The sequence below is a fragment of the Nannobrachium achirus genome, assembly GCF_963921795.1.
Source record: "Nannobrachium achirus genome assembly, chromosome: 13".
Classification (NCBI taxonomy): Eukaryota; Metazoa; Chordata; class Actinopteri; order Myctophiformes; family Myctophidae; genus Nannobrachium; species Nannobrachium achirus.
In genome coordinates, this window is record NC_137833.1 from 48,043,916 (window position 1) to 48,056,086 (window position 12,171).

At 44.5% G+C, this 12,171-nt stretch overlaps 1 protein-coding gene across 1 annotated transcript in view; it reads left to right on the plus strand.

Moving 5' to 3' along the window:
• dlg5a (discs, large homolog 5a) overlaps positions 1-12,171 on the plus strand; it is a gene marked incomplete at both ends in the record, with an annotated part of 116,453 nt that overhangs the window by 21,547 nt on the left and 82,735 nt on the right. The gene's annotated exons all lie outside the window — the stretch shown is intronic.

Sequence of the window (12,171 nt, forward strand, 5' to 3'; positions counted from 1 at the left end):
CATATCAGTCGGATCCGTTGGGGGGAGGGGAGGGGGGGGCGATATAAGTGGCCCGAGCTCTAGATTGCGTAGCCAATTTTTTTGAGATGCATCTTTTTTTCTAAGATGCATCGGATCGGCGATTCTGGACAACCACCTATCCGCCCCACTTGACGCCGTGCTCTCAACTCCCTCGGGACGTCTCTTAACGCGCACGGCGAGATTCGTGAACTACAGACACAGACACGTACATACTCATATTCCGTGCATTTATTGTAGGATAATCACAATTATTTTGGAATAATCGTCGAAGCGACGCATGGTGACCTTGAAGCTTGAAGTTTAAGTTGTTCTTAATCTTTGTATTGGGGACCCCCTCGAGTGGCCATGGTGTAACTACTACAGCATGGCTGGGAATGTACTTGCACATCAATGCGCCTCACGCTACTGAAAACAGGACATGGGCTCCTGCCCTATGGGCCACATGGCTCTGGACCCCACTGTTCTGAAGCAATACGTTGTGTGTGGACATGGGAGTGGGGGGCAGGGGCGTCACAAGGGGTAGGAAAGTGGGACTGAGTTACTGGGGCCCAAGGTGGAGGGGCCCTAGTAACTTTATCTATTGAAAAATAGCAGATATACAAGCTCACAGCGCGGCACCGAGTGCCGCGCTGCGAGCTTGTAGATCTGCTATTTTTGAAAAGTTGTGAAATTGTGTGAAAATCTTTGAATATATGTATTTTTTAAGCAAACATTTCTAACTCAAATTTTGCTTCTGGGGGTCCCTGGAACTACATTTTTTGAGATCGGGGTCCGTGGCCAAATACATATCATCTTGGGGGTCCTTGACATAGGTTTCTTGCACACATTTACACTATTTTTCAGAAATAGCAGATATACAAGCTCGCAGCGCGGCACTCGGTGCCGCGCTGTGAGCTTGTATATGTGCTATTTTTCAATAGTTAACATTCATGGGGGGCCCGCAGTGAATCCTTGTACCCAGGGCCCAGAATTTGGTGTGACGCCCCTGGTGGGGGGAGTGGAACAGATGAATGTGCTCCCCCAAGGCAGGGACTCTCCTGACCTACTTACACCACGCAGGGAGGCAGGTCTTTGTTACCATAACCTCCCTCTCTCACCTGGGGGCTGGGGAGTGAAACCTATCCAAAAGCGATATTCAGAACCAATATCCGACTTTCCTTATTATTATTTTTTAAATTATTTTTAGATTTATTTTTTGGCTTTTATGCCTTTATTGATAGGACAGTAGACTGACAGTAAATGGGGAGAGAGATGGGGAGTGACACGCAGCAAAGGTCGTAGGGAACCGGCCCGGGATTTGAACCCCGCGACACACCGTCAGGCTGGCATTGCAGCCTAGGGCGCAGCCTTTCTTTAATTTCTTATATATCAACGAATCGACGAAAATTTTAAAATGTTACTTTTCAGGATTCAAAATGAGCAAAAGTAGCAGATCTACGCAAGCTCAAAATGCTTTTGTGTGACGCTGTAGTATGAAAACGTAGGGCAAGCGCAAAAAGTTAAAACATGGAGATATGTTGTCTCCTCCCGACAGCAAGGATATCGTGGATATGTAATGGTGAGGGCTGGATGTACCACATGGACCATTGCAGGCAGGCAGGGTGCAGCTGCTGCACTGCTGCAGTGTGTCTAACAGCCAGGCCGTTGCCAGATTGTGCTAGAGAATTTCATAGGCAACCAGGTATATGAGAACAAGCCCAAAAGAAGCGACTGAGGCCACATTGACGCTCTACAAGCTTACAACTTGCGTTGTGCGCTTGAAAGATTTATAAAAAAAAAAAAAATATATATATATATATATATATATATATATATATATACCGTAATTGCTGGACTATAAGCCGCACCTGAATATAAGCCGCACCAGCTAAATTTAGAAAAAAAAAGAATGTTTACATATACCAGTAAGACTCCCTAATCGGGAGATAAGCGACCGTAGGTCACTTATCTCCACAAATAGGGCAAAAATGTGTTTTTCCAAAATCTTCCTGATCCATGTTGATGACATGAGTGTAGACATACTGTGTAGTGATTTTCGTGATTTTAGGGCAAAATCTGTAGGAGCAGTGTCCAAAAATGTGTTTTTAAAAATCGGCCTGAAGGTGGCGCTATATGGGACAGATTCATGTTGATGGGATGAGTGTAGACATACTGTGTAGCGATTTGCGTGATTTTAGGGCCAAAACTGTAGGAGCAGTGGCCAAAAATGTGTTTTAAAAATCGGCCTGAAGGTGGCGCTAGAAGAGGGCCATGTGAGAAATGAGGGGTGGGGTCTCCGCGTTGCCTTGGCGGACGAATAGGTACCGGCCCCGGCTCTCCCGGACGCTCCTAGGCCGAGTTACGGCATTTTATGTGAGCTGCAGTGGAGGGGGTCCTCCACTGGGGGCGTCACCACTTTTGCATCCGTTCTGGAGCAGCAGGAGTGGGTGGTCCCCAGGAATTCCCCGTGAGCAGCCCCGTTGGGGTGGTCATTTGGTCATTTTTGCACATTTGGTCATTTTTTACACCTGGGGGTCCCCCAGGGACCTGGGGGTCCCTGAAGCTCCGGGGGTCTTTGGAGGTTGTAGTTTGGCAGGTAAGGAGTGTGTGTGCAAAATGTGGCATGGATGGGGGCAACGGTTGTGGAGATATGAGCAGGGCAAAAGTGTGACTGACTCACAGACAGACAGACAGACAGACGGACAGCCGGTGGAGGTAAGGTTTTGGTAGTAAATGCGACCTACGGTCGCAATAAGCCGCACCTGACTATAAGCCGCAGGTGTCCTTCCTGCTTCCCGCTAGAGCTCCCCTGGTAGCTGTTAGCTGTAAAAATCTATATATAAATCCTTGTTAAAGACCATTATAAAACTAACTAACTGGCCGTTAGCTGTAAAAAATCTCTATATAAGCCGCACCATTGTATAAGCCGCAGGGTTCAAAACTTGGGAAAAAAGCCGCGGCTTATAGTCCGGCAATTACGGGTATATATATATATATATATATATATATATATATATATATACTGTATATTTCCTTTCATATACAACTTGCACATTCAGTGAATTATTCCAATCCTTTTTTTTGCTCAAATTTTGAATTTGTATGGCATGCAGCTCATGAATATCAAAGGTCCATATTTCAAAATATTACAATATTACACGAGACCACTCAAGGATTTATAATAGAGAAATGTCAACCTTCTGAAGTCAGAGTTGCTTGAAGTCCAGTGGGAAGTTTCCGCAGTCAGTTATGATTTGGGGGTGCTATGGCATCTGCATGCTTATTTACACAATATCCTAACTGTTTTAGATGGATCTGTACAGCTTCAAGTTCATGCCTGGCAGCCGGCAAAGAAGGACTTGGCCCACACAGTCCATCGGTCTTCCGCACTGATGCTGGTGACTCAGTACTCTTTGCTATTTCAGGGTTAGCCATGACATGGCCACCAGCTTCCTCGCTGTGCTCAGCTCCGCCACCAACCACCTCCACACCATCCCGTTCAGGTCCAGCAACAGAGTCAGCCTTTTTTTTCTCCCCCTAGCTTGTTCGGCCTGTTACGTTACTGTGCCTTTTTGTGGCTGCTTAGATCTAAGTAAGGCTACTTGCTTACGTTGCTGGTGTTGAGTACCTCGTCTACCACTTCTGGCTGTACACAAAGCCTCAGGACTGTCAGGATGCGTTCGTCTGTTGGAGGTTAATATGGATGTCAGACCCTGTTGTGACTGACGGGGCCTCCGGGCCAACGGTGGCAGGTGAGACATCGTTTTTGTTTTCCTCCTGTGGACTGGATCCGTTCTCTGTTGTTTAATGGATGCAGGCTTTATTGGCGCCATCAGCGTGTTGACAAATGTTCAGTTCACCCCCCCCCCCCCCCCCCGCCCCCATGCCCTCCCCTTGAATGAGGTGGGCGCTAATTGCTATGATTAACGGGTGTTGCACGAGGCTAACGGACAGAGAGATATCTGATATGAAATCTATACTCTGTTAATTAGTGTGGTTGTGGTTACTAGTACTATAGATGACTATCGCTGGCATCGCCGCCTCTAGGGTAGTGTTTCCATTAATGGAGTGAAAATAGATCAGGTGGAAAAGTGAACGGATCTAAAAACTCACATAGGGATGGACATCGAAATCGGCCAATATCAAAAATCGGCACGTATGATATCAAACCGGCCGAATCGGTGACCGGCAGGTCACTGACATAAATACCGGTTTTATGCCAATTGTGTCTATGGCACTGCACAGCATGATGCTCGGTCCTGTGACTAAAGTAAACATTAGCAAGTAGCAGCCAGTCTACTTAGTGGCAGCCTACAAAATACAGATGGTGCTGATTACCTTTGCAATGTAAGGATATATTCCATAATCCTGTGTCAATGTCGTCTCCAAAAAGAAGGGGGAAAAAAAGCATGTGTCACCATGCTTTCCTCCTACCTAGTCCAGACAATCATATTAGAGTGGATATTGTCTGTGATTTTGGATATTGTACTATTGTGATTGATTTGGCATTAGTGTTCTTCTAGCTTATTGGTACTCAAATTGAAGTATGTCTTGTAGGCCTACTTGGCCTGAAAAAAAGGGTATCGGAGCAACCCTATTTTCTAGTTCTTAGCTAAAGAAATCGGTATCAGAAAAATCGGTTTTGGCAGGTCAGACCTTCATAAAACCGGTGGATCGGTATCGGCCAAGAATTTTGCAATCGGTCCATCTCTACTGACTAAATCTCTCTTTTGGGTCTTGAGCTGAAAAGTTTGGGCAGCACTGCTTTATGGGACTTTGATGCTCGGGCTGTGTGTGTGTGTGTGCGTGCATGCGTGTAACATTGTCCTTCAAGCCAAATAAATGCTTGTTCGGCGACAGTATAGCTGTGTTGTATTTCTTTTCTATTGGTGACATGTTGAACTTGTAACGGTTGTCCTGAAACTCAGCACTTTATGCTTGTATGCAGCACTTGATTCAGCACTTTATTCGTGTATGCAGTAGCTTTTCATTCTTTTACTCTCGTCCCAATCCTAGAATCCCATGCACAAGACTCAGTACCTCCCCTACTACACATCCACCCCTCCTCCACCCCATTTGATGTACTCTATGTAGGCATTTTGCATTTTATCGCCTTGTGTGTCTTGCTGCAAAACCAAATCACACTCCGCTCCGGGTACTAATAAAGTAAAAAGTTGAAGTTGAAAGTTTCCACAGCTTTTCCCTCTTCCCTCTCGTGTGTGTGTGTGTGTGTGTGTGTGTGTGTGTGTGTGTGTGTGTGTGTGTGTGTGTGTGTGTGTGTGTGTGTGTGTGTGTGTGTGTGTGTGTGTGTGTGTGTGTGTGTGTGTGTGTGTGTGTGTGTGTGTGTGTGTGTGTGTGTGTGCGCGCGCATCATCTTAGTGCTGCAGCAGATGAAATTACTGTCAACTTGTTTCACGGCTTTGCATTTTGAAATAATATAAAACGCCCTACAGTGCGCACATGTTTGTTTTTCCTAGAACAAAGCTTCACTGTACAACAAAGTTGTGAAATAAATTACCTTGGGCCTGAGCTGGCGCAGCACTCGTTAATTGCCGCTGCTGTCTTGTCGTTTATTTAACTACGAGACCGGGTCAGACGACAAGAACTGGTTTCTTGCGTTGTAATGCGCCCAGGGAGAAGCTGCAAGCTGCGCTGAGTGCAGAGTCTGCAGACTAGGGCATTAACGAAAAAGTCGACAAGTCGACTCAAGTCGTCTTCATTACACAAGTCGACTCCCACCAGAAATGTCGAAATTGAGAAAAAAAGGGTTTCTATTGTGAAAATAGATCGGCATTGCAGTGATGTTAATAGGTTTTTAATGTAATGAGTCCCGGGACCCAAGAGGGGTCTTTCGGATGAGTCCCAGGGATATTTTATGGGTCCCACAAAAATTCAACGCGTCATGTCATTTTTGACAAAGTGCAGCATTTAACTTGAATTGGTTATTATATGGTTATGTTCATGTTACGTAGAAATGTGTATGAAAGAAATTAACCACAATTCCAAATCTTACAATTTGGAATTGTAAGATTATTTTATCGAAAAATAAAAACATATATTTTCTTTATTTTTCAAAAGTTTTTCCCCCAAAAAAGGTTTTAATCGTTCAAAACGTTATAAGCGTTAATGTTTTCCATATGTGAGAGGACCGTGTGTGTGTGTGTGTGTGTGTGTGTGTGTGTGTGTGTGTGTGTGTGTGTGTGTGTGTGTGTGTGTGTGTGTGTGTGTGTGTGTGTGTGTGTGTGTGTGTGTGTGTGTGTGTGTGTGTGTGTGTGTGTGTGTGTGTCGGAGACGAGTGCATGCCTGTGTTGTGCATTAACATGCATGCGGCGCTAGTCAGGTCCGCGGACTACTGATTGAGAAACACTGCTGGAACGGGCTGATGCGAGCGTCATAGCAGTGCGCGAATGCGCGTTGACTTGCCTGACTGTATCAACTCTATGGACTGGATGCTTTTGTTTACCTCCTGCCTCTGCATGCATGCTTGACACGAAAAGCTCGCTTGTTAATGGCAGCGTCGCCGTCATGTGCGATGATCGCAAAATACACGTTAATGCGACACCACCGTGGACGCGGTCGGGGAGAGAGCGAGGCAGACACTGCTCCACATTTAATACACTAACACTAGCCTTAGCTACACTAGCCTGGGGTGCGCTAGCCTGAGCGCCCCCACTACGTTCCATGGACTCTGTAAAACTCCGCTTCTAGTCTCTAAAGAACAGACTCCATGCTAACGCAAGGAAGAGCAATTATTTATTATAAATATTATCAGGGCTTTGATGCAAGTTCTGATGGGTGCAGCTGCATAAAGTGTTGCTTGCTTGTTGTGTCGCTGCAGTGTAGAGACGTCATATTTCAGCGCTGTGCCTTGCACACGTTCTGTGGGGGAACCCTTTTCGGTGTATCACCAAACATGCTGTGCCACTATGGTCAGAGAGCGGCCCGGTGCTACGCTAAAACTCAGGCACCCATTGAATTCTGTGACCATCTACGGTCGCCCAAAATGGCATCGGTGGACGATAGAACGCACTGTCGTTAGTTCTATCGTCTGTTTTAAGACCTTCTACGCGGATTTCATTTGTGTTAACATAGCATTAAGTAGCATGCCTTCACCCATGAACAATGGTGGCGTCTGGACTTTTTAAAATATATTTTTTTCGCGACGTGGTAAATTATTTTAACGTGGATGCGTCCATGGGACCCAAGGACACTGACGTGAATGCGTCTTTAGGCAACGTGAATGCGTCAGAGACGCGTGACGCGCACGTATTGACGTCACTGCATTGTGAGCATGTAGATCGGCTATTTTCACAATTTCTGCCTCTATACTGTATATTTGACAATTTGGACAATGTTTAATTTACCATTTTAGAGGTATTAACACTTATGTTGCAATGATTTTTTGTCTTCAATGTCCTGCGATGCCATGGTCTCCATAGACTTCCATGTAATTTATAGTGCACGGATCGTGCACGCCCATGCCTAGATGATGCACCACGTGTGTGCACACTGTTCACAGCTTTCAAACAAAAAAATCCGCTTGGAAGTCCGTTCAGGCATTCATGATTTATCAGCCATTATGTTTTCTTCAGATGTAAACAAACATGGCTGCCATGTTTGAAAGAATGGGTTGGTATGGGGGTTAAACATGCAATTTCGCGATCGCGATCATGCCTAACACATTTCTGGAGGTCCACAGGGGTGGTACCAATACAAACTCGGGAAACTCGGGGTTGGCACCAGATGTGTTAAAACGTCCTTAAATTGTCACTTTAGACATGTGAAGATACCCTCTACAGTTGAGTGAGAAAACAATGTCTCACATTAAGTTAATCATCTGGGGACCCCCCCAAAATAATTGGGGGGTCGTGTGTGATGTGATGACGTCATCAAACGATAAAGTCGACTTCAACTCAACTTTTTACTGAGTCGAGTCGACTTGCAAAAATCACAAGTGGTTAATGCCCTACAGCAGACAAACTGCCGCTGCACAGCCCCAGAGAGCTTCCCAACACGTCTCATAGAACAATATGAAATCAACTCTGTGTGCTTGGAGCGTTAAGCTGCAGTGAAACGTCCCAACAGATTACAAGCCGCATCCTCTCTGCTCTTCTCTTTTTTTCCTGCATCTCTCTCCTTCTCTCTCCTTATTTCTTGTTCCCTCGCCTTCGCCCAATTGCCTTCCAGCCTTCCTTCTCGTTGGCTCCTAACTAAGCTATCCATGATTAGGGATCCTTTAGGACAGGGGTCTTCAATGTTTTCAGGCCAAGGACCCCTTAAATGAGAGAGAGATGAAGCAGGGACCCCCACTACCTTTTCACAGATTCCATATAGTTTCATCATTTGACAGCACAATCATCAGTGTATTTTGGATTCATGTCAATTCGTGTTTTCAGACATTTAACCACTTGAACCGTCAATACTTAATAAACTTGACCTTTCACTCTGTATTTAGTCTGCTCTTTTTCCCCTCTACACCAAAGCTCTTTGCCAACAATAGCCGATCTACAAGCTCACAACGCCTCGCAGTGCGAGGCGTTGTGAGCTTGTAGATCTGCTATTTTTGGCTAAAGTTCCCAGAATATTGACGCTAGGGTTCAAATCACTAATATAAAAAAGGAGAAAAAAGTTTGTATCGCACAACGATTTGGAGGACCCCCTGTAGTAACTATGAGGACCCCCTAGGGGTCCCGGACCCCCTGTTGAAGACCCTTGCTTTAGGATTTTAAAGATTCCGATTCCTTAATGATTCCCTCTGAAAGGTCTAATTCCTTAACGTTTCCATTTAATGATTGATTCCTATAGGGGGTTCGTTCTAAATGGACCCTTAGAAATCTATCTCAAATGGAACAATGTGTACAAATGGAACCACGCGTCCATGCTTCCATTTGTACACTCTCAGAGTTATGGTGGTTCTTGAAATAAAAACGTTTGAGAACCACCAGTATTGTAATTGCGTAGCAGACGGGAAGTTCACATACCAGCCTCTGACAGTGTGATAAAAGCGGTAGCGAGAACGGTTCCTAAATTTGTCAAATTTGGAGAAACCCTGTTTACACTTATACTGTATGTTTGTTTACTGTTGAGTGAGGAAACCATATTGCACATTAAGCTAATCATCTGAAAGACCCCCCAATATAATTTGGGGACCCCCTTAGGGGTCCTGACCCCCCTGTTTGGGAACCACTGCCTTACACAGTGCTTTTAACGCCTTTCCACCTGGCGTGACTGTGACAAACCTGTGACATGACTGCTCATGATTGTTTCAGTGGTAATGGTGCATCCCTGCCGTGTGTTGGAAATGGGATTAAGGTGTTAGCACTCCCGTATGTACATCCATAATGTACTGTACATCCCAAATACAAACACACTATGCAACAATGGCTATTTGGAACCAGAACAAACCAGACCTTTTTCTAACCCATTTAGGCCTAGAATTATTGAATGCTTTAGCTATTGAAAAATAGCAGATATACAAGCTCACAGCGCGGCACCGAGTGCCGCGCTGCGAGCTTGTAGATCTGCTATTTTTGAAAAAAAGTCGTGAAAATGTGTGCACATATTTGAATATATGTATTTTTAAAGCGAACGTTTGTAACACAAATATTTGCTTCTGGGGGGTCCCTGATACAATATTTTGTGAGCTTGTATACCTGCTATTTTTCAGTAGTTAAAGCATAAAATAATGATACACAATAGTGTGTACCCGTTCTGAATGGTTGTGCCTTCTGAGATGCTTGTCAGCATAGCTCTCCTCCCACGCCGCTCTCCCGGAGCGGCTTTGCTTTGCGGTGTGAGGATGGCTGGGGATCATCTGCATATAGTAGCGTCTGCTTCCCCTATGGACTGCAGTGGCACCATGTGTAATAGCCCTCCCCCACCCCCAAGCTTGTGTGTGCTAGGGATGGGATGATACGCGATATTATCGTATATCGTTATAAAAAACACTCACGATAATCGTATCGTGGAGATTTAATTCATCGTGATATCGTCCTCCGTCATGCACAGGGATCTTCTTCTTCTTTCGTGTATCATCGTCCTTGATGATTGGTTGGCGACATTCACCAATTCACCTTTTATTTGCCGAGCTGCATCCGGTACCACTTAAATCCTCTAGTATTGGTAAAAGGTACTTATAATAAACGTACTTGATACAGTTTTTTTTTCACTCTCTATCAAATGTCTTTGCCAAAAAAAGCTCAAGTGGTGAGCTTGTAGATCTGCTATTTTTTTGGCAAATGTTCAGCCCCAAGATAATGGATTTTGATTATCGCGATAATATCGTAAATCGCGATTTCTTTTGTCACAATAATCGTGATATGAAATTTTCATATCGTCCCATCCCTAGTGTGTGCACTCTATACGGCTATTCAGACGGATATTTCTTCAACACTGATCTTCTATTCTTTGGGGGGTCCCTGGCATATTTTCAGATTGTGGGGGTCCGCGGCCATATACCATATCAATTTGGGGGTCCAAATATATTCTGGCTTTTTATAAGCCGGAACATCTGGCTTATAAAAAAACGGCCGTGGGCAAGGCTGCTCTCTTGGTGTGCTCTGTGACATAAAAAAAGAGGAAATCCCATCCCAGCCGTGACATTGTGCGTGCGTAGCAGAAACGTGTCGTACAGGGAGCATGCATCACAGCCAGGGTGATGGAGTGGAGCTTTAATGACAGTGGCAGTGTGTAGTGGTGGCAACACGGAACCACTGACACGCAATGTCATTGTTGTTGGGCGGAAACCTTGTGTGTCCAAAAAACATTACGTTGTTGTTGTTATTGTTGTTGTTATTATTAAATTATTATTGAATTTATCATTTTAAAAATGATTTAAACTAGTGAAAACAGCCGATCTACAAGTAGATACTTGTAGATCTGCTGCTTTCACTAGTTTTGTGCAACGGCCTTGTATGATTTGCGAAAGAGCGTACAAATTTGGACATACGAGATTTCCCTGCTCTTATACCACCATTATTACTGGGGTTGGTGTGGGCCAGACAGTAGCCCCGGGCCGCCTATTGGGGAACCCTGTACTACAGTGTAGATTGGGGGTCCCGGGGATAAAAATGGTATCAGATGGGGGTCTTTGGTCCTAATCCCTAATGCATATCAAACCGGGGGTCCTTGAAATTAAAATGATGCAGAATCACTGCTATAGCCGTAAAAAAAAAATCGCGTCTTATCACAGTCCCTGGCATATCTTTTCAAATGGGGATCCAATCAGTTTTGGCGCTCCTTGACATGAAAAAGTTTGAGGACCACTGGTGTACTTTTTTATGATATATTTGGGGCTTTGTCTGCCTTTATTTATAGTTTGATAGTAGATATGGACAGGAAACAGGGGGAGAGAGATGGGGAAAGACAATGCAGCATTGTCTTTTCCCCACTGTTGTACCACTGCTGTAGGTACTGCTAGGATACTGTTCATAAATACACACGCCCACACACACACGCACACACACGCACACGCACACGCACAGTACACACACTTACTTGGAGGGAAAACCTCTAATATGGTTGCTGTCGGGCAGAAACCTTGTATCTTCGTGTTCCAACATTTTTGTGTTGGCTATTAAAAAATGAGCAGATATACAAGCTCACACAGTGCTGTTAGCTTGTTACATCCACTATTTTTGAACAATCTTGAAAGTAGGGGTGGGCGATATGTTGATAATTATCGTAGAGAGAGACGATACAATGTCTCCACGATATGCCTTTTCAGAGGTATTGTACAGGGGTTACATACTTGTAAAATTGAATGTAGACCTCCCGAAAGGTACCCAGAGTCTAGTTCTTGTCAAGTAACTTGAAAAATAACCTTAAAAACCAACGTGAAAAAGAATTGTGATAAAATCGTCTATCGTGATACAGCTTGGGAAAATATCGTGATATTGTTTTTTTTCCATATCGCCCACCCCTACTTGAAAGTGTTAAAAATATTGAATGATTTCGAATTACGACAAAGGGTTTGAGGACTACTGATTTTAGAAGGCATTTGTAGAATCGGGTCTCAGTGGGTTTATTGTTGCAGCTCTAAAATGTGCTCTAAACCAGGGGTTTTCAAAGTGGGTGACGGGGCACCCTGGGGTGCCGTGACGGCAGTCCAGGGGTGCCGCGAGATCATTTGATAATTTGGAATTCATCAATATCACTACATCATCAATATCA